At 39.7% G+C, this 27,330-nt stretch overlaps 1 protein-coding gene across 2 annotated transcripts in view; it reads right to left on the reverse strand.

Annotated features, from left to right (window-relative positions):
* The window catches only part of LOC134204251 (E3 ubiquitin-protein ligase goliath-like), a 211,604-nt gene that overhangs the window by 118,112 nt on the left and 66,162 nt on the right, over positions 1-27,330 (reverse strand). Inside the window, exon 1 of one of the 2 annotated variants that reach the window (XM_062679072.1) lies at positions 18,434-18,503. The exons of the other annotated variant lie outside the window; for it this stretch is intronic. The gene's annotated coding sequence lies outside the window, so the exon portion shown is untranslated. Of the gene's footprint in view, positions 1-18,433; positions 18,504-27,330 lie in introns of those variants that run through there. 2 annotated transcript variants of the gene reach the window in all.

Below are 27,330 nucleotides of genomic sequence, written 5' to 3' on the forward strand. Positions count from 1 at the left end.
TTCAGAAAAATTTCATGATTTTCTTATTTATTCTTTATCAAATCCAAGAACTTACAGAAATAAAGAAAGATAAAAAAAGGTATCTAATCCAATGAGTATTATCAAATTATCATTTTTTTCAATTGGTCATCATTTTCAACACAGACGGATTGTTTGTCTTAATCCCTTTTTTTCAAAACTAATTTGCTAACAATGAATTCAAAAAACAACACACTTCTTTGAAGCAGTTTTAATTTTGGCAAAACGAATAGTTTTAGCGTTTTTCTTGTATATTTTTTAATATTCCACTTAAATATTAACACTTATGTGAAATACACATTGCCTTAGGAAGCAAAACATTAAATTATAAGTTTTTACTTGAAAAATTTGGTTCGCTGCAAAATAAAAATGAGGCAATGATTAATTTATTTAATTTTCAATCCCCAAATATTTTTAATGATGATAATGATTTTTCTAATGATCAATTAATATTAAACAAAGGAAAATGCATGCTGCTTTTATAAAATGTCCGTTATATACACAAAGAGAGAAATATTTTTGCACAATAATGTCCATTCGCGAAGGTTAATGATCGTGGTACTATTGCTGCTGCTGCTGAGAAGAAACCAAAAGAGACGTCCAACTTGTTGTTGATTCACCGGCTGCGAAACCACGTTCGAGTAAGCTGCAAACACGTAGTAGGTTCGTTGGTTGGTTGGTACACACATGAGCAGTATACAAATGGGGACGAGAGAAAAAAGGGTCATTGAATGCACCAAGGTTAATTTATATATTTTCAATTTTGCTATTTTCATTTCGCGATGCGAAGTATGCGAGACGCGCGGAATTGTGCTTCATCTCTCCAAATGGCGTCGGGGAGGTTTGTTCTAGACCAACATTTGAAAAGGGCGTAACAGCCAAAATTTATTCCTTCTGATTCTTTGTCTACATATATAACTATATATGTAGACGAGGAATGAGAAGGAATAAATTTTGGCTGTTACGCCCTTTTCTAATGTTGATCTAGTGTTGTACTATTTGTAGGATGCCCCGAGGCTAGAATTAAAAGGAAGAGACCGTATTTGAAAACGGCAAGATTTGCGTCTGCTTGGGTACCGTTGGACGAACAAAAGAAACTTTATATGAACGAATGATTGAATCAACTAAGTTGCATCGAATAAGGTAAGAAGACAAGGATAGTTAGGCGCAACGAAAATGCGATTTTTTTATTAGAAAATTCTTGATTTAATTATGCGTTAATCAATCATTGATGTGAATTTTGGAATATCTGAAGTATCTTAGGAAGGATTATAAAAACGTTTAACAAAAAAACTGTAATGCATTGAACATGTTTAGTGGCCAGATAAAATTTTCAGAAACGTGAAGAAAATTCTGGAAGTTATCCATATTAAAGTTACCTGAATTTCAAAATTCTGAAAACCCTCTCGGATTCAGGCAATATTTATGAAAGCTACTAACATGAGAAAATGACGCACACGTGCTGAATGATTTATTGTGGCTTGTATTTGAAAGAATACTACTGCAACCGAATCAGTGCGTACTGTATTGGTATACATTTGCTTCAAGAGACTTATGGAATTCAGCAATATTTCTGGAAGTAAAAAATAACTTCCATAAAATTTCACCTTAAATAAGAATGTTGGAAATTTTGTTTGAAAATTCATGAAGATTACGAAGCATTTCCAATCAGATATCTGAACATCCATAGCTTCTAATACCAATCGAATCCGGTCGACAAATTGCGGCTATGTCTGTGTGCGTGGGTTTTTGTACCTTTCCTGTATTTTTCTTTATCAATTTGACTCATGGACGAATCATGCTTGCTAATATCGACTGGCTGAAAACTCCCTTCCACAGGCCCTTTGCCTCCCTGGTACAGCCCTTCGCAGTTACTTCAAAAAGAGTCCGGTGCGTCTTTATTATCAGATGCTCATTGGAGTTGCTGCTGTTAAACACGCCATATGCGTTGCAGCCCATGGAAAATCCGAGGCTTGACCGAAGAAGCTACACTCCATTAGCCCGAGCCCAGACACAGAAAATTGCCTACATGCAAAGACTAGAAGGACGAACTGCGCTATCACGATCTATCACGATCGTGGAAGAGTGGATGCGCTCCAGGAAGTTAGAATTGGCACACCAGAAGACCAAGTTAATGGTCGTCAAAAACCACATATCGATCCAGGTGGCGGTAATCAGAGTTTTCAACTGCGAAATATCATCCAAAAAATTTCTAAAACAGAAGGACATGATGCTGGACGACGAGCTTGACTTCAACAGCCACGATGAATACGCTTAATGCATCTACCCGAATGATGTCTAACAGATCAGAAATGTGCTCGAGTAAACATAAACTATTGGAAAGCGTGGCAGTATTTATTCTAAGGTATGATGACCCCGCATGGGTCATTGCGCTTAGCGAACAGACAAATGTGCTAAAAAAAATGGAAAGCACGAACATTCATGTTCTCAAAGGTTATCAACGCATGTCCCACCGTTTCACATGATGCATAATCTGCATAGCGTGCATACTCGCTGGGATGACGCCTATTGAACAAGTAGTACGCGAAGATGATGCGCCTGCGTACCAAATGGTCTCATACGAAGCCGAACCGAATACGGCACTACCTCAACAAACAGTAACCTCGTTAAGTAGCTTAACTACACTGAAGGGTCACATCTGTTCGCAGAGCTTTTATCTCTACGCCATCTTCTAAAACCTGTAGTGATTGCTCCTTGTACGCAACGCCTTCGGCTCCCTTCTTTAGCACCTGGATAATCTTCTCCGCCCTGTCCCAACATCGAGAGCTCTCTGCACTACGCATCATTTTGGGAACGTCCGCCTACTTGTCTTTATCGCTCTGGAGTAGCAAAGTCTCCCCTATACCTCGTATTCGATCAAGGAAGAGTTATCACTTGTTTGTATTGTTCGAATATCGATTTTCGACTATTTATTATCGATAAATTGTAAAACGTTTAGAAATAGGAAAGTAACCAATCCCGTATATCTATCACAAGCACAGACATCAAAATCAAACAACTTGCGGGTTTGAATCCTATCTGTAGCGGAGCGAACATAACAGCACGACGACGCTGATAGCAGTCAAAACGGAAAACCATCGCATCGGTGATGATCGTTGCAGATCAACGATGGCAACGATAGCATCAAGTTGCTGCAGCCAATTTTGCCTGACTAGTGCTGCTCGGGAGCAGTCCCAGAAAAAAGTAAATCATCGAGTGGCCGTCGCCGACAGCAGCAGCACAAAATGATTTCCAAATGTAAATTACATGGAATAAGTGATCTTTGACAGTGGTTGATGAAGCAATTTTAGTCTTGTTTTCTACTATAAAGTAAATTATTATCGGATCAACTTTCTTTTCAACAAAGTCAGAATCTTGCGATAAAATTTCACTTTCTATCGCTTATTGGCTGTAAAAGCTACCGCGGTGAACAAATTTTCTGCAGCATTCACCGCCGAGGGCCGTCACTAATGTCGCGGGGACCGCTATTGACACCATTATTGCTTTTATATTTTATGTCACTTTAAAAGAAATCGTCTCAAAAAAATTCTCTTCCGTTCAAAATTGTGAGAGCGTTCTTTGCATAATGGATCGCGCACGTGGGAAAGTAACTTTATTATGTCCAATGAAGTAAGTCCATTGACCTCGACCCTTTATAACCGTTGAGGGTGCACATAACATTTGCACCCACTACGGTTGACAAAGGGGCGGGGCTAATAAACTCACTTTCTTATATACATAAAAGCATTAAAGCCATTTTTCAAGATTTCGTAGTAGGAATGGGCGTTTTTCGAAAAAAAAATCGATACTGTTGAATCGATGTTTTTATTATCGAAATATCGATGCCGAAAAATATCGGCGTTGAAACATCGATATTCCGATATATCGATACGCACGAGCAAAAAAAAATGGATGCTATGATTTCCCACTTCAGATCATCGAATCACACATCAAAGATTCGTTGTTTTTAACAGATTGTGCCTAATGTGCTATATTTTTACTTTGAAAAAATCGAAATCCGATACCAGCAACAAAAAATCGATACGGTCAAATATTTAGGCATTTCCAATCACTTACGTCAACGAACCTAAAGTCAGAATCTTTCGAAAAAAATTCACTGGAACTATTTCAAGAACAAGCAATGAAGCAGCTAAACTTTTTGCTGCCTGCTTCGAAAGTGTTTTCCGTAGAGCATCTCCTGCCCGTTGCCAGAATTGTTTTGGACAAATACCTTCCCGCGATATCAGCTTACCATGCTTTCAGTCTTCTCCTGATGAGATTCGAACAGCTCTGGATGATCTTGACACATCTGAAAGTTCAGGAAAAGACCATCTTCTCCCTGCATTTTTTAAAAATTGCGCCGCCACGTTAGCGACCCCAATTGCTGCAGTATTCAACCGCTCGCTCCAAGACAGAGTGTTTCCATTTGCTTGGAAAACCGCGCCCATAATACCGATCCATAAATCTGGAAGCCGAAATTGCGTCACCAACTATCGGGGATTATCCATCCTCTGCTGTTTAAGCGATGTTTTCGAAAAGCTGATCCACGAACGATTGTATAGAGCCGCTGCACCAATTATCTCGAGCTGCCAGCATGGATTTATGAAAAACCGCTCAACAACAACAAATTTGATGTGTTACGTGTCAACCACATGTTGAGAGCTTGGAGCCAAGCGACAAGTTGATTCCATATATATATATATATATATATATATATATATATATATTAGACCTCTTCATGTTTTCAAAAAGTATCAAAAATTCAACCGGTCATCCTAGAATCACAATTCTTATGCTAAAATAAGTCTCCTGTCAAATTTTCAGCTAATTCGGATAAAATTTCGAGGTGGCTCAAATCGATTTAGTGTTTTTGGGCTATTTTCAATTTTGGAAAAAATCTACCATGAGATATAAACGTCGAAAACTATCGCAACAACCTCTATACGGAAGCTATTGGTGTGCTCTATAAGTCTTGTGAACATTGCGATTCGTTCCGTTCACATTTTGTCCATGTTAAAGTGATTTTTAAGCTTTTAAGTGCATAACAATACTGTTTCCCCCAAAAGTCGTTGTTCTACAAAATTCTTGAGTTTATGACAAATGATTGTTAATTTATTATATTATTATTCCTCTTTTTTCCCTGGAAATTTGAGTAATATAATTGCCCTTGCGCGATTTACCGTTAAATTCTTAAAAATCCGAAGCTGAACATTTGTCATAAATTTGCACGCTGAGATTTCTTCAAACAAGTTGTTCAAACAAAGAAGCTTCGATTTTACTTGTTACTACGATGCACTCAATGTTAAAAGCATGCAGACATATGGTAAAATTAACAAAATTTGGAGGTCATTTGTAGTAAGCATCAAATATCATATGATTTGATTTATGTTTTGTTCGAACAACTTGCTTGAAGAAATCCTAACGTGCAAATTTATGACAAATGTTCAGCATCTGATTTAAAAAAATTAACGGTAAATCGTACATGGGCAATTATATTACTCAAATTTCCAGGGGAAAAAGAGGAATAATAATATAATAAATTAACAATCATTTGTCATTTGTAGAACAACGACTTTTTGTGAAAACAGTATTTTTATGCACTTAAAAGCTTCAAAATCACTTTAACATGGACAAAACGTAAACGGAACGAATCGCAATGTTCACAAGACTTGTAAAACACATCAAAAGCTGCTGTATAGAGGTTGTTGCGATAGTTTTAAACGTTTATATCTCTTGATAGATTTTTTCCAAAATTGAAAATAGCCTAAAAACACTATATCGACTTGAGCCACCTCGAAATTTTATCCGAAATAGCTGAAAATTTGACAGGAGACTTATTTTAGCATAAGAACTGTGATTCTGGGCTGACCGGTTGTATTTTTGATACTTTTTGAAAACATGAAGAGGTCTTCATGAAGAGGCCTTCAACACTGTACCCCATGATATTATTATCGACAAACTGAATCACATAGGATGCCCAGCGTGGATCACAGAATGGCTGCACTCTTACCAATCTGGTCGCAAGGCTTTTGTGACGGTGAACTGCAGGCGCTCCAATATCTTTTCAATGACATCTGAAGTACCTCAAGGCAGTGTCCTCGGTCCTCTAATATTTGTCATCTACGTTAACGACCTCGGTTTAGTGATTTCATCAAGCAAGATTTCATATGCTGATGACCTGAAGTTTTTCCGCGTAATTGCATCTCGTGCTGATTGTGCTGTTATTAAGGACGACATTAATCGTTTGCTTGTTGGGTGTGGCGACAACGGCATGCGCATAAACAGTAAAAATGCAAGGTCATAACTTTCACACGTTCCGCCAACGCTATCCTGCAGCATAATTCCATTGGACCGGATTTGCGACCCAGGAGTTATCATCGCTGCGAAGTTTAACACATCAGCATCATAACATCTAAGGTATACACTGTGCTGGGATTTACCCGTCGTCATGCAGCCGGCTTCAGCGATGTTTACTGTATAAAAGCACATTGGTCCGGAGGATTTTAGAATACGCTTCATCAGTCTGGTCTCCATATTACCTGGTCCATACGCTGGCACTCGGAAGAATTTAGTAAATTATCATTTGGTTTGCTTTAAGACAGCTACCTTGGAACGACCCATTTAACCACCCGAGCTATCCAAGTCGTTGCAAGCTGGTCGACTTGGAAACGCTTTCCGCCAGGCGCCTAAAAATGCAGAGATTGTTAATCTTCGACCTCCTAACAGGGAATCTGGATTGTCCCGAGCTATTGGAGCTCGTACGTTGGAATGTTCTCTAACGCAGATTGTGAAACTCGCCTTTATTTGTGATCTCTTTTCACAGAACAAACTTTGGATACAATAATTGTTTCAATTTGTGTTTGCGTTCTTTTAACGATGTTTGTAACAAGTTCGATTTTATTTTGTCCAAAAATGTGTTTAGTGCTAAGATTAGAGAATTAGAATAATTTCGCTACTAATGAAGCAATCTGTGCGACATAGTCGGAGATGGTGTACTAATAAAATAAATCCTACGGTTAATTTGGAGCAGCTTGTCTTTGACGCCAGTGATTTCTGTTCTCCGTGATTCTGGCTCACGTAACTTTCACGATAGTTCTTTCTCTAGATTTCTTCGATTTATTCGTGTACAATGCTAGTCCGTATGTGTGCAGTATAAACAACCATTGATTAAAGACGGTGAAATTGTCTTGAATGATTCAGAATTCGGTTGTCTCTGGCGTTTTTCTAATTTTGCAGATTTTCGGATCTTTGCAGAATCAAGGATGATTCAGATTTAAGAAATTTTCGGATATCCCATTTTTCAGATTCTAAAGCTTACTCAGATCCCTCCCATTCAAATCATTGCCATGACCTAAACCTTTTCTGAATCTGAATCATACAATTCCATAAAAGTCCAAAAATCCATTTTTCCTTTTTCTGATTATTCGGGTCTGTTGAACATTTTCTAGACATCCCATTTCCAAAATAAAAATAAAATAGAAGCTCATTAGCAATGTTGCCGAAAAAATATAAAAAATATGGAGATTCGATGCCGGTTTTTGGCCAGTCAATTTGTGCAATTGCACAACATGAGCAAGATTTAGTTCGAAAATTATGTTTGAGAGTAACAACCACTTCCTTCTATGAATTTGAACCCACCATTCCAGTATGCAATACAGGTGCTTTCCATACTAAGCTGGACCTCCACTGATGAGCCCAAATTCCGAACTCTCTCATTTCATGCTCTAACTCTTCCCACATATTGTTTGTACAATGCAAACCGAGAGAGTTCGACTATGTGCCTGGTGTTGGAAATTTGGGCTCATTAGTACCCGATAAGCTGTGGGAGACAACGGAGGTCCCTCGCAGTTTAGTAGGGAAACCACCTGTCTAGCATTCTGGAGTCGTGGGGTCAATAAATTTTTTTGGAATAAATGTTTGACATGTTGTGCAATAGGGTGGTCAGACAAAATTGAGGCATGATAAAACCGAGTCATCACTGTATATGCGACAATACAAGGTAAAATCACTCTTTCGGCAATAAAATCGGCTGCGTTTCACCAAAATTAGACGCTTTAGAGCCACCATCAGCAGCGGAAGAATTTTATGAGTCAATCATACCGTGCGCTAGTTGATGTTTACGCGCTCGGTGGGCACTTGGAATCCGATATAAACGAGCAGAAATTTCTCCCCAACTGTGGCAATGAAGTTCACTGAAAACCGATCGTAAACAGAGACGAAACCTTGCATCGCCGGCTTGGTATATTTTATTTAGCACCCTGGAATGTCCGTCCTCCGATTGGATTTACGATGCATCCGTTCGTTGGACGCAATGTTTCCCTGTGCTCTCGTTCACAAACTTGTTTCCGCGTGGCACAAGATTGTCAAAGATCCCGGCTGAGGAACGATTTATGGGACTGCACTTCTCTCGATTCCATCTTCGCACTCGCAAGCGCAACATCATCGGTGGTAGCAACTGAGTGGTATTTAGTGGATGCTAATGGGGGTAATGGCTCTGGAGGATGTAGCGAACGGCGACGGTCTATAATTGAAGCATCAAATGAGTTGCTAAGCGTTTTTAAAATTGATGTTTTCCACGTCGAATGGGTAAATAAACGGATTGGTTTATGGACTCTATTTTCGTGCAAATTGGCTAATACTGCTTTATTTTAGCTTCATGATGATGTACTAAAAGACCTCTTGGTGACGAATTCAGTTTGTAATAATTGTACCGTTGTCCGAGAAATGACAAATGTCCAGTATTTGCTTCTAAAACTGAGTTATAGGAGTGCAAATTCTAAGTACCGTCATGCAGAAATAAATTTGAATAACGAACCCATTTAGTTGGAATTTCTTTCTATCGTTCTCGCATTCTTAGTACCCCACAACCAGTCGATCAAAATTCCAACCTGCATACTTAGGTGCACAATTAATATCAGTTCATGATGCAATTGAACCGCAATAAACTGAACCCCAGGTCCGAGAGACGGCGGCTGGCTGCAGCAACTCGGCTCTCATACAGCTATAATAGGAGCCATGCTCCGGGGAATCAAGCATTGTTTTGATCTCTATCGACGACTGGAAATCTGCATCCACTTGACTTGCCCGCACCTCTGAACCACCTGAACGGGAGGATGATGATGCTGGCCCTGGCTGGTCGTTCCGGGCGGCGGTACTCGAACGGAGAGCAGAGCAATTTATTTGTTTTCGTTGCATCTCGTTTCGATGTCTATGGCCGGCGGTGTGGCGGCGGCAAACCGAGCTTGAGGAAGCACCAGTTGCTTTCGCAAAGGATTTTAAAAGGCATCCGCGGGGGTACCTACGAAGGTATGTGGATACTGCGAACTGACGATGACGCCGGCGATGGTGATGTGCAACAAGTAATGCATTTAAATGGTGGGTGAGTCCCCGGGGATGGAAAACTGCGCGCTGTGGTGCAGTATGTTGCTTGTCAGTCCGTTCAATTTGGTTGGCGATCCGGTTCGGGATGAAAGCTTTTAGCGATGATTAAATTGGGATCAATGGGGCGAAGAACCGGAAAACAATGTTAAGCTTCGAGGCTTGGGTTAATCTTGTTCCACATTTTCCGTTCATCGACTTGAAGTTCAAAAGAATTTAGAATATGATTATCTTAATTCAAAAAAAAATTCATGGATGCAGAAGTGAACTACTAAACGTTGATAACAATTTTATTTATACCTTTAGGGAAAGAAAATTATGCCAATCGTCCTCAAGTTGGGCGCTCCAATTTATCTAGCTCTATAAGGTAAAAGGACGAACATCTCTTCGTTAACTTCACCTCATATAAATAAAAGTGGCAAGTAGAGGACTACATTAAGGTTTGATCACCGCAGAATGCGGTTTTTATTGTTTTCTATAGTTCTTAAACAAACAAAAGATAAAAAAAGCAGTAGTCGGTGTAGAGAATCCTCTCTTGCGACACTTATTGTAATTCCAGATAAAGTTTAACATTGCGTTTTTCGCAAAATATCAAATGTTCAGTTTTGAGTTCTAGGTAGATGCAATTATTATGTAGTTTTTTAATGAAATTCTTTTGCTTCTGCTGCTCTCCAATTTCGTTAGCACTAAGGCTTCCCATTACTATTTTTCTTTTTATGAAGAAGCTTTCAGATTTCTCACACCGTTCAGTTTTTTTTTTCCAGAATCTACATTATCCAATTTTTACAACGCTGGATTAGGAATTTCTTGTGAAAATTCCGCCGAATTTTCTGTAAAAACCTGGAGAATTTCGTAAAATATGCCGTGGAAATTCTGCATAATCGCACGTGAATATTCTATGACAGAAATTCTGAACAAATTCCCGAAAAAAAAAATCCAAAGAGTTTCCCGTCAAAATTTGATTGTTAAAAAATAACCCGAAGAAATTACGACGAATTTTTATACAAAATTCTTTAGGATTATCAAAGGAAAAACTGTAGCGTTTCCCAAAAATATTCCGGAGAGTTTCCGAGGAAATTTCTAAGAATTTCCTGACGAAATTTTGAGGAACTTCCTGAGTACATTTAAGAGAACTTTCAAAGCAATTCAAAATTTCAAAAAAATTACGAAATCCCGAAGAATTTGCCAAAGTAATCCTGGACGGATTTTCCTGAATGGATTTCTGGGCGGAAGTTCAAAGAAATTCCGGAGGAAATTTCGCATATTTTCTCTAGGAAATTTTGAAAAATGCGTCAAGGAAATAAATTTCCATAAGTTCCGAAGATTTTTTCGCGAAAATTCCGAAGAATTTGTCGAGCATATTCCGAAGAAATTGTAAACAATATGTAGGGAAGAATTCGAAAAATTTGCAGTAGAAATTTTGAAGAATTTGCGGATACTCTTTTTACGTTCGAATCTGGGGAGCGTAAATTTGTGATTCAGCGTTATTTCTAATTTTGGGCGTAGAAGGAGTGCTATTTCAAATATGAGAAATTTAAGAAAATCAGGCAATATATAGAGCAATAGTTCCGGGACGATCGAAGTAGGCCTAATGCGAACCAAAATTTATAGTAAGATTATTAGCAATCAAAGCAATCAGACAATGTGTTGTCAATCACATGTAGTGAACTTTCAATGGCGTAAGGTGTTCCAAGAAGCTCCAGATTGCATACGGAAAAAATAAACTCTACATTTGGCGCTCCTGCCGGTTTTTCTATTGATGAAAACGAAAACAAACTGGAGAATCTGGCTTCGAGCAAGCAGAAGCCCCAATGGAAATCATGTTGTTTGTCTAAGTGAATAGAAGTGGTATTGTGATTAAATCCCCGATTAATCCACCTAGCGGTGTTAGTACCATTCTAGTGCAAATTGAAAATATAGTAAAAAATATAAATATAGTAAAAAATATAAATAAGTATTTTTAGCGGGTTTTGGCCATAACTTCTGATCCCCTGGTCCCCTGGCCAATTTTAAATAGCAAACAATGGGACAAGATTCACCGTAGAATGAAAAAATGTTGCGAGTAATTCGGACAATGCTAAGTTTCAAAAAGTGTGTCTTTAAAATTTGTACACATACACACATACAGACATCACCTCAATTCATCGAGCTGAGTCGATTGATATATAATACTATTGGTCTCCGTGTCTCCTATCAAAAATTCGCAAAAAATCGAATTGATTTTAATTCGCTGATACATGTAATAGTCGGTCATCGATTGATAAAGTGCGTTGGAATATCAACAGATTCGATTCAGAGATGCTCAGAAGTGTTCCATTCGTGTTAACAGTGGAGTGGAGCTCGCATAGAGTTCTTAGTGCGACTTAGTGTTGCAAATTTTCGTATTTTTTTTGGGCTCATACAAAAAAAAATGCAATATTCACTCGTACTGAGCCCTTTATGCCAGGACCATTTGCGCTCATTCAATAAATTACCATGTTCCAATTGTTTGAGTGCTGAGGCCTCAAGATGTTCTTGGTGCGCCGAAATGTCTTGAAATAGTATTAACGGCCAAACAACTAAAAACAGGTATTGGAAGAGAGTTAACAAGCGCTGTGGATCCATGTTGATATATGAGAACATAATAAGCAGGTCTTTCCTATTTTCAAGTATTCCGAACCTCATATAGTTAGGACAAAGATTTTAAAGATTTTTTTTTTATTTTAGTATATAATATTTAGTTAGGACCTCATAGGATAGAATGCGCTCATGGTATAAGTTCATGGCCATAAAAGAAATACCTGGAGTGAGGTCTACACGTGTAATCAGAGATCTTTCGACCGTTTTCAATAATGGAGCATGCCCTATGTGGTACGCGACCAATACATCTTCTTCTTCTTCTTGGTATTGCATCCCCACACTGGGACAGAACCGCCTCGCAGCTTAGTTTTCATTAAGCACTTCCATAGTTATTGACCGCGAGGTTTCTAAGCCAAGTTACCATTTTTTTTTGCATTCGTATATCATGAGGCTAACACGATGATACTTTTATGCCCAGGGAAGTCGAGACAATTTCCAATCCAAAAATTGTCTAGACCGGCATCGGGAATCGAACCCAGCCACCCTCAGCATGGTCTTGCTTTGTAGCTGCGCGTCTTACCGCACGGCTAAGTAGGGCCCAATACACATACGCGACCAATACATATGAAATGGCAAACTTAACAATGTGTATCAAAATTAAACAACTTTTCAAAAAAAAAAAATCTGATTTCTCTCACAAGTCATCAACCAAGAAAAAGAGAAACTCCCTGAGAAGTTTCGAAAGGAATTCCTGAAGAAACTTCCGAATAAATCATTGCAGAAACTTCTTGAGGAATTCCTGGAAGAAATTTTATGAAACATTTGCATAAATTCTGGACCTTTTCAAAGAATTTCTGGAGAAGCTTCCCGAAGTATTCCTAGAGAAACATCATAATTTCTGTCGGCATTCCTGGAGCAGCTTCTAAAGCAGCGGTTCTCAACCTTTGTCTTGACAGGTACCCCTTCAAACTTATGCTTTCATTGAGGTACCCCCTATTTTTATGTTTGCTGTAAATGAAAATAAAGCGTATTTCATAAGATATATGATAAACAAACCACAAAACTGACAGGTTATATGGCTATCTAAGAAACTGTCTGAAGTTTTTGTTGTTCCGTGAAACGTTCTGATTCAAATTGATTTTATACGTCCAGCTTCCCACAAGACTTTTGCAGGCTTCCGAGCCTCTTTGAGGAAATTTCCAAACCTCTCAAAACTAGGATTACGACTAACGGGCCTCTTGATAGGGAGTTTCGAGTCTCCGATGGATCATTGAGGCTTCCGAGCGTGTTGAATGAAGGCTTCCATGCCTCTTAAAAGAACGCTTTTCAGCATCTTGAAAGGAGCCTTCCGAGCCTCTTGAAAGGAGGCCTCCGAACCTCTTGAAAGGAGGCTTCCGAGGCTCTTGAAAGGAGGCTTCCGAGGCTCTTGAAAGGAGCCTTTCGAGGCTCTTGAAAGGAGCCTTCCGAGGCTCTTGAAAGGAGCCTTCCGAGGCTCTTAAAAGGAGCCTTCCGAAGCTATTGAAAGGAGCCTTCCGAGGCTATTGAAAGGAGCCTTCCGAGGCTCTTGAAAGGAGCCTTCCGATGCTCTTGAAAGGAGCCTTCCGAGCCTCTTGAAAGTAGCTTTCCGAGGCTCTTGAAAGGAGCCTTCCGAGGCTCTTGAAAGGAGCCTTCCGAGGCTCTTGAAAGGAGCCTTCCGAGGCTCTTGAAAGGAGCCTTCCGAGGCTCTTGAAAGGAGCCTTCCCAGGCTCTTGAAAGGAGCCTTCCCAGGCTCTTGAAAGGAGCCTTCCCAGGCTCTTGAAAGGAGCCTTCCCAGGCTCTTGAAAGGAGCCTTCCGAGGCTCTTGAAAGGAGCCTTCCGAGGCTCTTGAAAGGAGCCTTCCGAGGCTCTTGAAAGGAGCCTTCCGAGGCTCTTGAAAGGAGCCTTCCGAGGCTCTTGAAAGGAGCCTTCCGAGGCTCTTGAAAGGAGCCTTCCGAGGCTCTTGAAAGGAGCCTTCCGAGGCTCTTGAAAGGAGCCTTCCGAGGCTCTTGAAAGGAGCCTTCCGAGGCTCTTGAAAGGAGCCTTCCGAGGCTCTTGAAAGGAGCCTTCCGAGGCTCTTGAAAGGAGCCTTCCGAGGCTCTTGAAAGGAGCCTTCCGAGGCTCTTGAAAGGAGCCTTCCGAGGCTCTTGAAAGGAGCCTTCCCAGGCTCTTGAAAGGAGCCTTCCGAGGCTCTTGAAAGGAGCTTTCCAAGGCTCTTGAAAGGAGCTTTCCAAGGCTCTTGAAAGGAGCTTTCCAAGGCTCTTGAAAGGAGCCTTCCGAGGCTCTTGAAAGAAGCCTTCCGAGGCTCTTGAAAGGAGCCTTCCGAGGCTTTTGAAAGGAGCCTTCCGAGGCTCTTGAAAGGAGCCTTCGAGGGCTGTTGAAAGGGGCCTTCCGGGGCTCTTGAAAGGAGCCTTCTGAGGGCTCTTGAAAGGAGCCTTCGAGGCTCTTGAAAGGAGCCTTCTGAGGGCTCTTGAAAGGAGCCTTCCAGGGCTCTTGAAAGGAGCCTTCCGAGGGCTCTTGAAAGGAGCCTTCCGAGGGCTCTTGAAAGGAGCCTTCCGAGGGGCTCTTGAAAGGAGCCTTCCAGGGCTCTTGAAAGGAGCCTTCTGAGGCTCTTGAAAGAAGCCTTCCGAGGTTTCTTGAAAGGAGCCTTCGAGGCTCTTGAAAGGAGCCTTCCGAGGCTCTTGAAAGGAGCCTTCCGAGGCTCTTGAAAGGAGCCTTCCGAGGCTCTTGAAAGGAGCCTTCCGAGGCTCTTGAAAGGAGATTTTTTTTGAAAGCAGGCATCCTAGCATCTCAAGAAGAGGTTTCAGAGCACTTTGAAAGGACACTTCTCAGCATCTTGAAAGGAAGCTTCCGAACCTCTTGGAACAAGGCTTTGGAACTTCATGAAAGAAAGCTAGAGAGCCTCTTGAAAAAAAGGCCTTTTGAAAGGAGGCATCCAAGCTTCTTGCAACGAATCTACTGAGCTCTCACAACTGGATGCTTCCGAACCTTTAGATTCTTGATTTTAATTCGGAAGCATATTATTCAATATTTTGTCTCGATCAGGTGAAGGTTTGTCCTTATGATCTTTTGTTCCACAAATCTTCAAACACTGCTCTGCTTGGGATAGACAGATTCAAAAGTTTTCGTTGCATACTGATCGCCATGCTCATTATGTATAATACAAAGTTTTGGAATGAGAAATTTAAAAAAAATCAATAAGTTTTTATTGGAATTGTTATCCATCCACCATTACGCATTTTTGTTAGAAGCACCGCCTCGAGCCAGTGAAGGTACTCCCAGGGGTACATGTACCCAAGGTTGAGAACCGTTGTTCTAAAGGAAAACGTAGAGGAATTTCCGGCGAATTGTTAGAGGAACTTCCGGAGCAATTCTTGAAAGCAAATTCAGGAGAAATTTCTGGAAAAACCTCCAGTGTGAATTCATGGGGAAACGTCAAGAGGAATAGTTGAAGGACTTCCTGGAGAATTGTTCGGAGGAATTCCTGAACAAACTTTCGGAAGAATTTCTGGAAGAACTTCCAGAGGGAATTCCGGAGAAGCTTCCGAAGAAATTGTTTTAGAATCCTCCTGAGGAATTCTTGAAGGAATATTGATAGAACTTTCGTAGAAACTCCCGGAAGAATTCTTGAATGAACTTTTTGAATTCTTGGAAGCACTTCACAATTAACTCCTGGTGGAATTTTGATGGAATTCCTGGAGGAACTTCCGGAGGAAATCCTGGATGATCTTTCGGAGGAATGCTTCGAGGAACTTACAGAGGAGTATCTGGAGGACTGTCCGGAGGAATTTCTTGAAGAACTTCGCAACGAGCTCGTGGATGAACTTCCTGAGGATTTGAGGAACTTCCAAAAAAAAAAATCCGGTTAATTTTTTAACCTTGAAATTAGTTTACGCCGACTTACGTCGCTGCGCCGCCGCTGGCTATAAATGAACTATAACGGCGCCACAGGTAAAATATCAATCGGCGCACAGTTCTACCTAGATCCCATGACAACAGAAGGTCTACTTGGAATGAAATCTTTTATCATGATGGGGCACATAATTTGTAAATTCGTTAATAACTCCTCCGTTACGGAGGTTGATCGGCAATACAAACTTATACCAATATGAGGTCACACAACTTGTCAATTCTTCTACTACCTCCGTTACGGATGTTGATCGGCAGATCTTGACTCTGTGGGGTTCGTTGAATACCTTGAACCCATGACAACAGATAATAAAACTTCGCAAGTAAACAATAATTCTGTTCCTAGAACATCATTCCTTAGCCGTGATGTGCGGCTTCAAAGCAAGGTTCGATTCCCGGACTGGTCTAGGAAATTTTCGGGTTGGGCATTTTCTCGACTTCAATGGGCATAAAAGTATCATCGTGCTAGCCTCACGATATACGAATGCAAAAATGAAACATTGCAGGTAACAGTTGTGAAAGTGCTGAATGAACACTAAGCAACGAGGCGGCAACGTCCCAGTGGGGGATGAATTGTCAATGAGAAGACATAGAACATCTGTGGTAGCTAGTTCATCTAAAAAAAACTCTGAAACCGATTCAAATTTGCTCCATACAAATGCTGAATACTATTTTTACGCTCCCATAGCATAAAAAGGGCCGTTAAGAATTTGCCGAGGTCATTTTGAAATATGCTCAGGAAATTTCGAAGAGTTGTCCGAGAAAACTTGGAAGAAAAACGCCAAAGAAATTCCAAAAAATATGCTGAGGCAATTATAAAGAATTTTCCGGAGAATTTGCCGAGGAAAACCCAAACAGCATTTCCGAGGAATTTGCAGAGAATAGTTCCCGATAAAAGTTTGAAGTGTTTGTTGGGGGAATTTCGTAAAATGTGCAGACGACATCCCGATGAATTTGCCAAGGATAAGACGAAAGATTTTACGGACGAAATTCCGAGGAATATGTCGAGGAACATCCGAAGAATTTTCCGAAGAAATTTTCAAAGAATATCTCTAGAATCTCTAAAACTAGTTTCGAGCAATTTGCCGAGGAAATGCCGAAGAGTCTGCAAGGAATTTTCGAAGAAATTAGGAAAATTTTGCCGAGAAAATTTCGATGAATTCGCCGAGCAAACTCTGAAGACCCATGAAATTCCGAAGAATTTCTCGAGAAACTTTCAAAGCACACCTCGAGGATTTTTTTAGAATTTCTAGAGTGGATTCCGAAACATTTACCTAGGAAAAGTTTTTGAGGAATTAGTTGAGGTCAGTCAGCAATTTTTATTCCAAAGAAATGCTCGAGGAAAATGCGAGGAATCTTCAGGAGAAACTGTCAAATAATAGTCTTTAGGAAATTTTCTTTTGGAGTAATTACCGAAGATTTTCCTTCGGAAATTAAGAAGAGTTTGTCAAGGAAATCAATTCCTCAGATTTTACTAAAAAAAACTCCGAAAAATGTATCGAGGAAATCCAGAAGAATTTGTCGAGGAAATTCCTAAAAACTCACAGGAAAAGATTAGAAATATTTTTGAAAAACATCAAAAGTATTTTTCTATGAAGTTTCGCCGAATTTGCTCTGGAAAACCGAAAAAATTGCCAAGGAAATCTAAAAAATGCCGAAGAAATTTTGAAGAATTTGCCAAGCATATTTCGAAAGACTTGCCAAGAAAATATCCTAAATAAGGAAGCAATATTGCCCATATTCCATCAAATTGCAGAAAATAAAATCCTGTAAAAATGTTTTAAAAAAACTTTCCGGCAAGGGTTCTTCACAAATAACGTAACGTCAAATTTGATGATTTTGGACCATCAACCTCCCCCTCGTAAAACTTGTTGTGTGGAAGGTTTATTTTTTTTGTGTGTATCAGAACGCTCGGCCTGACCCCTTCCTCCCCTAATTTGTGAAAGGCCCCCAATCTAAAATCACTATCTAACAAATTTGAACTTTTTGTCGCTCTTTACAACCGTTTTCAATTTTTATGCTGAATTCAAATAAATATTCCGATTTTCTGTAACATGCATTACTGAATTCAGCGAAGAAAAATCTTTTAGGTACACTGAAAATGGTTGAAGGGGGAAAAAATCTGTTGACTAGTTATATTGCCACGCCGATTAAAATTATTTCCGGCGTGATTTTGTTAAGATTTCTTCCATTAATTCACGATATTTTACATCAATACAATTTGTTATTCTCCAAGAAAAAAAATCGGTTTAGCCTCTATTCCCAGCCCGAATTTCTATGGCTTGATCATCTTTATACCAAGTTTCATCACCGAGGGGGAAATCTTTTAAAGTGTATTCTTATGTCAAGTGATATAAAGTAGTAAAGAACTGAGGTTTAAGTCACGACTTTTTGCCTCAGGCCTATTAGCCGTTAAGGGATTGTCCACACATTTTCAGACGAGACATTCAGTGCAAAACTTTTCAAATTAGCAATTCTAAAAGTGTAATGTTAGGTGAAAGTAAATTGATGCTAGTAAATTCAATGAGATTCAAAAAATTAAAATTCGGTTTACCTTCCATAGCTTTCTCGCAAGTTCTTGATCATTAGTATAGTTCATCGTAAGTGCATTTTTTTGTAAATACCTGAAAAATAGAAAGAAATATAATTTAGTTTGGTTGTTTATTATTGAAATTTGTTTCAATAAATTCGAGTTTGTATATTACGAACTACTTTGATTTCATTGAATTTAAACAAAAAATATCTGTTTTTATTTGGCGTGTTCAACGGAGAAAATAATTGCCATAAACACTATGTGATTCATCAATTCTACTTTAGTTATAAATTAAAAACTTGAGAAAAACTTTGAGACACAATGTTTCTTCTCACAATATTCTCAACAACAAAGAAACGAGTCATCATCATCGTAACGGATCATTCTTATGCACATATGCAAAACGTTCATCGCGTGGGAACTTGCAGCGAATTCTAATCTGAAAATTCAACAAATTAGTAAATTATACAAATGAACAAGCGAGTGCTCCCTGTTTTCTGCCGGAAACATCAGACAGGCTCCGTTGACGACCTCATCATAAGCCTTAGCCTTAAGTCTTAGACCTTTCATTCCGAGTTTTTTTTTCGGTAGTGGCGCATGTGTCGTAGGCGTCAATATTGCCTCCGTAAACAAAAAACTAATTGGATTTTACTTTCTTGGATGACAAGTGTGCAAGCGCAACTGCATTTTGTTCAACGTGAACAACTTGTGGAACGTGTCGCTTCGAGCAACAAGTCGATAATTGACTTCTACGAAATGTAGCACCCCGTAAGTTGTTTACGTGCTCCATTAAAGGGACTGACTGGTGCCGTTAAATCCCATTATTGGCGCAATCTAATCGCCGAACGCCACAAGGAAGTCACAAAAATGACCATCAATTGGGACGATATCCATCGTCGACCTCGGAGCCCAGCCGCTTGGTTCAACCGGTCAGCGGCCTAGTTATGGACGGTGGAGTACTTCAAATCACGCGCACATATACTACACATGGCACGCGTGTGCGCACGATAAGCGAAATCACTTCCTTTCCACGCGAGGGAGATTGAACTCAATTAAATCAACACCGGCTTGGTTGCGATTTAGCCGCGACTGGTCTGGTGATTATTGATGGCAGGTAGTATACAGGCGGCCCTGCGACGAACAGTTCCGATCAGAGCTGACTTCAGGGTCGTGCTGAAGTATCGTGCGTAGGATTTTCTCTTCCATGTCGGTCACCATTCGGACTGGCGCCAGGTTTTTGATGTACCAATTAGTGAACCTTGCAAACAAATCAATGGACTCAGTTGACTAATTTGGACTATGTTTGTAGGAGTGTGTACTGAAAATCAAGACATACACTATTCAATCACATTTTCTTTCCGAACTTCGCCCACAACGTTCGGAGTGTAGGGAAAGCTCGTTGAGCGTTCACAAGAATTGTTCTATTTAATATTAACAATAATAACTTTCATGGAAATTTCATACAATTTGTTGAGTTTTTCATAAAAATTTAAAAGAACATAGTGAAAAAAATTCTTTCCATTGAAATTCAAAAAATACTCCCAGTAAAATCTCCCTGAAAATTTGGAAGAAACTTCTTGTGGAAACTCTAAGGAACTTCCAATAAATTTAATTTTTAGAATTTCCAATGAAGATTTATCCTTGAGAATTCTCAAGGATTTCCCGCTGGAATCAAATTTTTGAAGATTTGTTTGCCCAGTGTAATTTTTCCGAAGTTGTTTAGCCATTTGGTCGTTTGGTCGAACAAACCATTATTGCGTCGAAATTCATCTGACCGAAGCTTATTTTGGAAATGGACATACGGTGGAAAATATCGTCCAACCAACCAGGTCATTTGGCAAAAACGCCGCTAGCATGAAATGGTTATTTGGTAGGAAGGGCCAACAGTTTTGGCCATGTGACCCGTTTGGAAAATAACTTTTTCGGTCATACGGCCCAGTAAACCAAATGACACTTTCGACCAAATGATCTGTTAATGCAAACTATCTTGACGATCAAATAACCAGTTCGGCGGTATGTCACTTTCAGCAAAATGACAATTTCGGCCACACCATTTTCGTCCTAATCCCATATAGCCCTCCTAGTAGTGCTAGCGGCCAACCAAATGTAATTTTCGTCCTAATAACCGTGTTGGCAAGTTGACTTTCGGCTTAACATTCAGCCAGTTGGCATTCGAACAAATATAGAGTTTCCATTTCCCGGCCATTTATATTCTGTCAAATCGTGCCGTTACCATCGCCTTTTCATTTCATTCCTCAGGGGATGCGCAAGCATCGGGGTCGGCCACTTGTATAAGCGCAGGTTGTTGTACAAACGTTGAATGGGACGGGCAACTCTCAACCGGGTAGTAAAACCGATTACAAGGCAGCCGAAAGTCATTGGTGTAACATTTGATAGAACGGTGATCTTTGAGTAACAAACCAAAACCAATTGTGAATTACGGCTGCATATCATGCAAATAAATATCATTCGTCTAAATCTTTTACGGAATCATTTTATTCAACAACGATAATGGCTGACGTTGGTACGCTACTTTTTGATCTAGTAGGGTTAAAGTTCCGATAGTCGCGGGTGTTCCTATAGTTCCGGTAGTGTAATTTTTAGCGAATCTACATATCAAACGTAGCAACCCACATTGTTTATCAATACACTCGAAAACGGTAAATAAAGCTCAAATACCTTAGCAAGGCCTTTGTACCAATAGATGCGGTAGTGTTCTTATAGTAGCAAGTCCCGTAAGAAATCAATGGAATTCGCAACTATAGGAACACGAAATAAAAAATAGCACAACTATTGGAACATTGTACCAATAATTGGAGGATTGATTTAAGGCAACAATGATAGACTTCCTTGCGATCGGAACATATTTCCCATAAAATAAAGCTGATGAGCTTTTGGATACACTCTCAAGGTAAGTGAAATAAAGTATCGTTTGATGTGAGTGATAAAATAGTTATGACGCGTGCTTATTACCCCCACTATTGGGTCTTTTACCCTAATCCTTCAAGCTACAGCTGGCGCTGCCATCTAGTTATTGGGAGAGGATCGCTAACTACTGCTAATGGCAAAAAGTCAGTTTTCTGGTCCTCCAATAACAATAGAACATCCAATTGCAGCTCTATCAGCTCCTAGTGCAAAATCTTTCATCCACTTTAAGAAGGGTGAAACCATCTATCCAGCTGAAAAATCACAAATGAAACATCAACCACCTTACGCTAATACTCAGCAGAATCAACAGCAACGGCAGCAGCAGCAACAACAGCATCAGCAGCAGCAACTACAGCAACAAGAACAGCCACCAAATCCTGATGGCCAATTCGAACTAAACCCAATGAGACTACCCATCATTCGTCTGACGCAACAATCTACGGAAGGGGACGGGCGGTTCCTAAAAGCCAGACTACGTGACCCTACCATCATGAGGGTTGTTCGGTTGTATCTTGCGTACATGAAAGACCAGCCCCCAAATGTATGCATCGATGGAATGACGCCAACCAGCATCAAGATGCTTCTTGCATCTGAAGGACTACCATCGTCTCCTGAACACCTTCATCGCATATTCACCGAAGTACATCGGGAATATGGAGTTGGGCCAGTTGAAGCCGCAGCAGACCTGCAGTCTTATCGCCAATACCTTTCGAGCGAACGGACACATCGCTTGCAACAGCTAAGGGAGAGCTCAACCAGGTTCCACTCTCCTTCCCCCAGAAATTTTCCCAAGTAAGGACGCCTTCTTCGCCTGAAGTAAGTAGCACTATTTCTTTGACCGACGAGCAGCCAAAAACAGAATGTGACTGAAGTTTCGATATATTGTCAAAATTTCAATCGCATGAAAAGTCCAGCTGAAAGAAAGCAAATTTATAAAAAACATTTTAAGCACATCTTTTTCGGCCTTTTGGCCAACGAAACTAGCTGAGTCGAAAGCGTAAAAAGTGAAGAAGTTTTTGAAAGCAGTTTTAATGTATTTCGAAACAACAGAAATTTGTATGAGTCCAATAGGAAATCCGGTGGGGGAGTTGTTGTAGCTATTTCGACTACCTTTAATTCAGAAATGATTCCTACATCTAAATTTAAAGAATTTGAGCATGTTTGGGTGAAATCATACATCGCAGGTGAAACACACGTGTTTGCCTCGGTGTATTTTCCACCTAACCATGCTCATAAAAGCACGTATGAAAGTTTTTTCCAATGTGCTGAACAAATTTTATCACAACTCCCTCCAGAGGTTAAAGTTCACATCTATGGTGACTTTAACCAACGCAATGCCGATTTCATTCTGGACTCTGAAAATGAAAGTATTCTACTCCCAGTCGTTGGGGACAATGAAACATTGCAATTTATTTTCGATTCAACCTCTAAACTTGGGCTTAATCAAATTAACCATATAAAAACAGACAGCAATGCTATTTGGACTTTTTATTAACTAACGTATATGAAGATTTCTGTGTGACTGAATCATTAAATCCATTGTGGAAAAATGAAGCGTTTCACACAGCAATCGAATATTCTTTAATCATTCACGCCCACCAAAGACCCAACGACTATGAGTACGAGGAAGTCTTCGAATACCATTCAGCAGACTATGAAAGAATTAAACTAAGATTAAATAGTATTAATTGGCAGTCAATTATAAGGAATGAAGGAAACATCGATACTGCTGCATACACTTTTAACGAAACTTTACAGCAAATAATTGAACAAGAAATTCCACTTAAGAAAAAACGACGACAAAGAAATACAAAAGTCCAAGCTGGTACAATAGTCAACTTCAAAATTTGAAAAATCGCAAACAAAAAGCACATAAAATCTCCAAGAAAGAAGAGAGTGATCAAAACTTTGCGAAATATTTGGAAATCTGCAACCAACTGAATCTAGCCATCAGTAATGCACTTGAAAAATATAATTCAAAAATTGAGCTTGAAATAAAGTCCTGTCCAAAAAACTTTTTCAATTACGTAAAAACAAAATTAAAATTAGACAATTTCCATCTGTAATGCACCTCGACGAAAATGTTGGCGATAGCTCGGAAAAAACTGTAATTTTTTTTTCCAAGACATCTATACTACATTTTCGGAAGAAGATCGCGATTATTTTGCGTTTTATCCAGAATTTTTCAGAGATGTTGGTGTAAATCAAATTCAAGTCCAGGAAATTTTCGACGCTCTAATGAACTTGGATGCTTCGAAGGGACCTGGCCCGGACACGATTCCACCAGTATTTATTTAAAAAAAAATAGCAAAAGAACTCACTACTCCTCTATATTGGCTTTTCAATAAGTCTCTGGAATCTGGAATCTTCCCAAAAATATGGAAAAGCTCTTTTCTAGTACCAATATTTAAATCTGGTCGAAAATCAGACGTACGTAATTATCGTGGCATAGCCCTTATCTCTTGCATTCCAAAACTTTTCGAGGCAATTGTCAACGAGAAGCTATTTTTGCAAATCAAAAACAGAGTAACTGACACACAACACGGCTTTTTTAAAGGTCGCTCGACCTCAACAAATCTCCTTCAATTCGTAGATTTTTCATTGAATGCAATGGATAACGGCAACCATGTAGAAGCTCTATATACGGACTTTAGCAAGGCATTCGATCGCATTGATATACCGATGCTGCTTTTTAAACTACACAAAATTGGAATTGAACCACGACTCCTGAAATGGCTTGAATCATACCTAACTGACCGCCAACAAATTATCAAATTTAATGGATACAAACCAAAACCAATTCAGGTCACATCGGGAGTCCCTCAAGGCTCTCATTTGTGCCCTCTTATTATAATCTTGTATGTAACCGATATTTCCTTCATTCGGAAAAACATTAAAGTGTTAATTTATGCCGATGACATGAAGCTCTTTGTGGAAATAAGAAATGAAGTCGATATCAATGAGTTCCGTAATGAAATAGACAAATTCTACATATGGTGCAAGAAAAGTCTATTAGAACTGAATGTAAAGAAATGCAACTCAATATCATTTAGCAGAAAAAGAACAATACCAAACATTTCAATCGCATTAGGAAATCAGAATGTGGAAAAATGTGAAAGAGTAAGGGACTTAGGAGTAATCTTAGACTCTAAACTTTCTTTCGTAGACCACTACAACACAATCATTCACAGGGCTAATAACATGCTAGGGTTCATAAAGCGTTTCTGCTATAACTTTCATGACCCATATACAATTAAAACACTTTATGTAGCTTATGTTAGATCAATAATGGAATATTGCAGTATTGTATGGTCTCCTTTCTCAATCACGCACGAAGAGAGATTAGAATCTGTACAAAAGCAATTTTTACTATTTGCTCTTCGTAAATTAGGCTGGACATCATTTCCACTCCCATCATACAAAGCACGCTGCATGCTTATTGACATACAGACTTTGAAAGAGCGGCGTGAAATAGCAATGGTTTCCTTCGTAAATGATATCGTTTCGCAACGTGTTGATTCACCTGAAATCTTATCAAAATTAAACTTTTATATTCCTTCAAGGCAACTTCGTAATCGTACCTTATTTATAACAAACTGTCATCGAACAAATTATGCCAAATTTCGACCTTTGAATCGAATAATGGGCATTTACAATCAACACTGCGAAGCTATCGACTTTACAATGTCTCGGCAGAATCTCAAAATATATTTTAGTAGAATTCAAAATCGCAGCACATAAGACAAAAGATATAACATTTTCTATCTGTACTATTGATTCTCTAGTTAATTTTTATTATAAATACATGTTAAATATTTCACAATTTGTGTATATTAGCATTAAGAAATGAAAAATTATGTATATTTATATGTACTAGTCTACGACGGTTGACGAAAATTAATAAATAAATAAAAAACGCCGATCTATCACTTGTGAGATGAACCTCTGCTCGCTTTTGAAGGTAGGTGGGGTGAAAATCACGTCTTGGCTGCCTAAAATGGTTTGAACCCTTAGGTAAAGGTAAAGAAGGAGATTCCTTGGCAGTAGTACGACCCAATGTACATCACCTTTTGAAGAATCGTTCCCACCTAATGATTCTGTTGGGACTGGAGCTGACAACGTTGCAACGAAGTGTCTCTCGGTTATCGACAGCTGTACAACTCGCCACCGGTTTTTTACCCTTGAAGCAGTGAAATTTAAGTTGCATTGGATTCAATAAGTCAAAATATGCTGCTAGATGGGAAATGAAGAAGCAAACTGACTTATCAAGCCATTTGGCCGAATGCCACTTGGCCGTACAGCACGTTAGGCCAAAAGTCATCTTTCAGAATTCCATTCGACAGAATTGAACGTTTGATCGAAATAGTTATTCGGTCAATAATGTTATTTGGCCTCAAGCGACATAAGGCGGAAAAACAAACAGCCGAAAATGTCGTTCAGCCGAACTATTCATTTGGCCGGAAATCATTTGGTCATTCGGAAAATAAAATAGGTGGTTTGGCCGAAAATGCTGTTTGACTAAAGTGGTCGTTTGGTGAGAAGGGATTGTATTCTTCTTTTTGCTTCCTTCATTCGTCCTTAATTCATTCTTCTTCCTTCTGTTTTGCCTTTCTCGTATACTAAGTATACGTAAAGGCTATATGATCACTCCAAAACCAAACTTTTTATAGAGGGCTCGGACACCCATAGTGTTATATACCAATCGACTCAGCTCGATGAATTGAGGTGATGTCTGTTTGTGTGTATGTATGTGTGTGTGTGTGTGTGTGTGTATGTGTGTACTTACTTGATACTTGATGGGCTACAGCTCTTCGATGAACCTACGCCGAATGGAGTATCCTTCTCCACTGGACTCGATCCTGGGTCAATCGCTTCCAGTCGCCCTGAACATTGAGCGCCCTCAGGTCCTCTTCAACTGCAAAAAGCCATCGTGTACGCGGCCTTCCACGAAGCCTGCGGCCTCTTCCGGGTTCTCTAGTAAATATTTTCTTCGCTTGACGTTCTTCCGGCATACGAACAACGTGACCAGCCCACCGTAGTCTGCCGTGTTGTATAAGCTTAATAATATCCAACCCTTTATACACCTGGTACAATTCGTGATTCATGCGACGCCGCCAGATACCGTTCTCCTGTTTACCGCCGAGTATTATCCGCAGCACCTTACGCTCAAATACTGCGAGAGCTCTCCGATCAGCTTCCTTTAACGTCCATGTCTCATGGCCGTATAAAGCCACCGGAAGAATCAGAGTAGTATCAGTGCGAGTTTTGTTTTCGTTTGCAGACTATGGGACTTAAGCTGGTTACGAAGTCCGTAATAAGCCCTATTTTCAGCTGCAATACGCCTTTTCACCTCGCGGGTAACATCATTACTGCACGTCACTAATGTTCCAAGATACACAAATTCTTCTACCACTTCAAATTTTTCACCATCCAACACCATTTTACTACCACCACCAATAATGAACCCACGTTGATTGCCAGCAACCATGTACTTCGTTTTGCTGGTATTGATCGTGAATCCAATCCTCGCTGTCTCCCTCTTAAAAGGCACAAAAGCCTCTTCCACGGCACGGCGATCAATTCCGATAATATCGATATCGTCCACAAATCCCAGGAGCATATGCGATTTTGTGGTAATGGTACCACTTCTTTGCACACCAGCTCTCCTTATCGCTCCCTCGAGCGCTATATTGAACAGTAGATTTGAGAGTGCATCACCCTGCTTTAATCCATCTAAGGTAACAAATGACGTCGATTTTTCAGCCGTAACCCTTACACTTGATTTCGATCCGTCCAACGTTATACGAATCAGCCGTATCAGTTTCGCCGGAAAACCATGTTCAAGCATAATTTGCCATAATTCATTCCGTTTCACTGAATCGTACGCCGCCTTGAAATCAATAAACAGATGATGTGTCTGCAAGTTGTACTCCCGGAATTTATTAAGGATTTGTCTCAGGGTAAACATTTGATCCGTCGTTGATCGGCCC

The sequence above is a fragment of the Armigeres subalbatus genome, unplaced genomic scaffold (assembly GCF_024139115.2).
Source record: "Armigeres subalbatus isolate Guangzhou_Male unplaced genomic scaffold, GZ_Asu_2 Contig486, whole genome shotgun sequence".
In the NCBI taxonomy this organism is placed as follows: domain Eukaryota; kingdom Metazoa; phylum Arthropoda; class Insecta; order Diptera; family Culicidae; genus Armigeres; species Armigeres subalbatus.